This window comes from Silene latifolia, chromosome Y (assembly GCF_048544455.1).
Source record: "Silene latifolia isolate original U9 population chromosome Y, ASM4854445v1, whole genome shotgun sequence".
Lineage (NCBI taxonomy): Eukaryota > Viridiplantae > Streptophyta > Magnoliopsida > Caryophyllales > Caryophyllaceae > Silene > Silene latifolia.
In genome coordinates this window covers 106,568,250-106,572,626 of record NC_133538.1, presented here as the reverse complement: position 1 = coordinate 106,572,626, position 4,377 = coordinate 106,568,250, and the positions used below count along the sequence as shown (strand labels likewise).

The following is a 4,377-nucleotide window of genomic DNA, read 5'->3' as shown; positions in this document are numbered from 1 at the left end:
AGTGGAGGTGGTAGTGGTGAGTCATGGTTGAGCAAGGAGGGTGTCAGTTTAGTGTGGGTTACGGGTTGTTTTCGTGGTGGTTATTACACGGGTTGTGTGGGTAATTCATGGGGATTATTACGGGTTGTTCATGAGTTTGGCTGTGGGATTGTGACGGGTTTACCATCGTAAAGTTAATAATTTCAAATAACAAATCGTAATTGAAATAAGAATAATTTAATTAATTATATGAATTGATTAATTAATTACTATTCTTATAATTGTTAGGTGACGGTTTTGTTGAACGAGTTGTTGAAGATTACTTTTAGTAGATTGCGTAAATTGGAGTAATTACTTGCCAGGTAGGATAACTACTCAACTCGTCTTATCTTTGTTGGTTTGTGGAATTTATAAAAGCATTAATGAATTGGATGGATGAATTGATGTGGATTACATATTGTTGGATTCTTTATATTGGAATTTCGTTTGCATTGGATACCTCAGCCTCGTGTCTGATATGATTTTATAATGGGCATGGCGTATAATTATATTGAATACCTCAACTTAATTTATTCCGCTGCGAATTGTACTTTAATTTGACATTAAATTTTAATTGGTTAATTTGTAATGAACATGTAATCGCTAAAGTTTTATTTAAAGCACTTTGGTTTGTTGTATTTTGTTATTAACTACCTTAGGAAACCGAGATGGAAACAATCCTATTTATTTGGGAATATCTTGCTAAAGGCTCCTAAATAAATGGGGGGTGTTATAAAGTGGTAATCAAAATAGCAGTTACGGAAACGGAAATAGAGGTTATGGAGTGGGAAACCAAGGGCTTTATCAAAATCCAATGTGAATTATTGGAAGTAATAGGAATCCGGGACGGTGGAGTAACCAAAGAAGCTATAACAATAGTCAAGGCAATGGTGGTGACCAGAATCACTACTACAAATCCCTTCAAATGGCGACGCTTTCTCATCTACGCTTTTGCAAGCGTCGACCATATTTATTAACCGCACAAGCACTAGATGACAATATGACACCGTATTGATGAATAATTTACTTTTGACTATAATAACCTATCTGTATTAACCGCCGCCCACAAATCTAACATGTTGTCTCCCATCCTTTCTCTGCCCAACTTTCCATCTCCTCCTGCTTTCTCTCACCTTCACCTCCAAAAATATAAGCATACAAATTTCTTCTTTGAATACCATCAATCAAATAAAATCAAATTTAAGAAAAGAGGATAAATTTATCCTTCACCTTTCATTTTGTTTCAGCTATTAAAGTTTCAGCCACCATGCTCTATGTCGTCGTTCTCCGTCATTACCACCACCGGCAATTATGGAACGTCCACACTTCCATTTTTCTTCTTCACCTAAATTCAAATTGATTAGATAAAGGTATAACCCAAACCCTATGCTTAAATTCAATTGGGTTTCTTATTGTTGTCGATTTAGTTTAAATTAGATGTATTTACTTGTTTTACAACTAATATGAGTGTGTATTATGTTTATTAGTTGATATTCAAATGTCAAAGTGAGATTTTGTATATTAGGGTTTTGAAAAATTAGATCCTTCTAAAAACCCAATTACACAGGGATGCATCGTGACCTACACCATTAATCCATGCCTATCTCTATCATCTGATGTGAGTTGTTAACTGTGAATAGTAGTTTTGAGTTTTTTTGAAAGAGTAACTGTGAATATTTATGATTATGTCATTTACTTTGTTATTTAGATCATGGTACTTTTCTATATATTCCTTTTGAATTTTTCTTTTAATTTTTGATAATTTTCGCAAATTCGAGTTTTCGATGGTTCTAAGCCCAAGTAGATATAATACGTTTGTGACTCTTTAGTTTGTTGTTTTAATGTTATTACATTGTGAACTTCGTTTCATAATAGAGATTTTGGAGAGTTACGCAATACTAATGTGAGGGCATTATTATTTCTTAGTATTGTAAGAGTTTGACTTAAATTCGTTGTAGACATAGTTCATCTGTTGTTTACTATGAGGCTGCCTCATTGTATGAGACACTATCAAAGATGCAGGGGAAATCATGGGAAATAAATCGTAGTTTCGTAGATAATGATTCAAATCTATCGTTTTAAGCTTTTGTACAAATTTTCTAATATCCTTATATAATATAGAGTAATTGCTACTCCCTTCGTCCCAATCATCTGCACACCTTTTTTATTTGGCATAATAATCAAAGGCTAACAAATGACTAAGACAGAGGGAGTACTTTTTATGTGTGAAAAGGTAATTTTAATTTGGCTAGACGAGAAAAATTGAGGATCCAATTTTTCCTCTCCTTCGAATCTATTTAACTAAACACTACAGTTTGAATTGTTGCGTTATATACCCATTTTGGGCTTGTATGCCAAAAAAAATGAATTCAATGAAGTGCTCTACTGCTCTCTGTATATTAGACATGTTTTGCTTCTTATTAGTACCCACTTATGCTTCATAGGTGTGTTACGTGTTTTCACTCAATTTGATTTACATGCTCTATATATAGTTCTATTTATACTTTTTTGTTGATGCCTATGAAATTCTCAAGTAAAAACATCTTATACTGAAAAGTGGCAAACATGATATACTCATAGTGCTTTACTTATTCACAATGCTCTCACTAACTAGTTTTTTACTCAGTTTTTTGCGTCTAGTTCCATTATTTCAGCTATTTTGTACTGTCGAAAGTGGCAAATGGCTACTACCAAAATACAAAGGTGGCACCTTGATGTATCATTTAGGCTAGAGCTCCACTTCATTCGTTATAATTATGGACTTGCTCAGAAGACACTCTAATTTTTGTTGCTTGTTTGTTTGCTCAACCTTCTCGTGCTCCTTTCTTTTAAAGTATTGTTTGAAAATGAGAACACTTAAGCTTAAGACTTGATAAGATATTCATTCTAATAAGATTTTGGCTTGTCAGTCATTATTAATCAGTGACTAATACTTTGGAGGAATCATTGAAATGTGTGGTGTGCTAGACTCAATATCTCCAGGTCCGATTGATGCCCGAATTAGTCAAAATTCAACAATAGTATATATACTTAAAAATGTGATCTGGTTAATACGCTCAAAATAATTTTTACGATATTCTTACTTCAGTTACCCCTTTTTATCTCTTGTTGATTGGTGTAGGCATGTGCATGGAAGGAATAGAGCACAATCAAGTGGTTTATGAGCTCATGTCTGAGATGGCATATCGAAGTGAAAGGGTCCAACCTGTGGTAGGTATATATAGTTACCACATATGCAACTTAATTATATATCTTTTGCCATTGTCTTTTACTTAATGGCTTGAGATTTGGGAGTGCTTTGGATAATATAGTAGGAATAGGTTGACAGGGGAGGGGGAAGGGAGCTTCGTGTTGCCTTCACAATTGTTCCTATGTTGGAACGATTTTAACTTTCGTGGTGGGATTGTCCCCATTCATCTCCATGTCCCCCATTTCCTTTAAATACTACTACATATCATAAGGCGGGATTTTGTTCCCTGATCCCCTCCCTTTGATCCTTCCTCTCAAAAACCATTCATCTGAACAAGAGGTTGATCAGCTGTATGGTTCACTTAAAATTTTTATACAATTAAAGGATTGTTAGTTTATTTCCAAATGTTCCTCTATTATAATCTATTATTCTACTGTCTCTTACTGGCGGTTCTTTATGATTAGTTGGTCATAGTGATGTTCTTGCCTGACCGAAATAATTTGTCATTTTTCTCAAAAGGAGTGGATTAAAGTATAGTCCAGCAGACACTATGGTAAAGCTATTAAACAACTAGAGAGCTTGGGAAATTCATTACAACATTATATAAGTGCATAGATGGGATTGCTGTAAGTTCTTCTTTGCCTTTTGATAGTATCTGTGTTATCTGGTTTTCAGTTCACATGAGTGTACCGTACCGAACTTGGCTTTGTTATTTTCCTTTACTTCGACAAGCTACTAGACTACCACCTCTTGTTTAAGTTACCTGTTCTTATATTCATTCAACAATTTCTTTTCAACTGGTACAATATGAATATAAGTGTTTGACATATATCAAACGCGTATAATATTATGGTGATCTGCATCTGTCAATTGAGTTATTGAGTTGTTTGTTTGATATATTTCATACGGTCAGGTAATACTTTGCTTCTCCAATAGGTATTGTGTAGGTGTGCATCAATGTTAGATACTCGTTGTCTTAATAGCCTCCTACCAAAGAAGTAAGCTCCCTATATTCAAGAGTATATTATTGCAAAAGATGTCTCTTGTCCTTGATATTAAGATATATTTTGTTTAAAATGGTGTCACATTAAATCTTGTTTGTTGGACGAGTTTAAGTATTACAACTTATTTTCTTCTTAATGCTTGATTGAGTTAGTGCCGACTAGTAA

General features: G+C 34.0%; 1 long non-coding RNA gene across 1 annotated transcript; it reads left to right on the top strand.

Annotated features, from left to right (window-relative positions):
- Positions 1 to 1,077: 1,077 nt before the first annotated feature.
- Positions 1,078 to 3,785, top strand: LOC141634406 (uncharacterized). Its single transcript, XR_012539125.1, has 4 exons — positions 1,078 to 1,388; positions 2,928 to 3,038; positions 3,140 to 3,228; positions 3,728 to 3,785. It is a non-coding gene; the product is annotated as an uncharacterized LOC141634406 (long non-coding RNA).
- Positions 3,786 to 4,377: the final 592 nt, after the last annotated feature.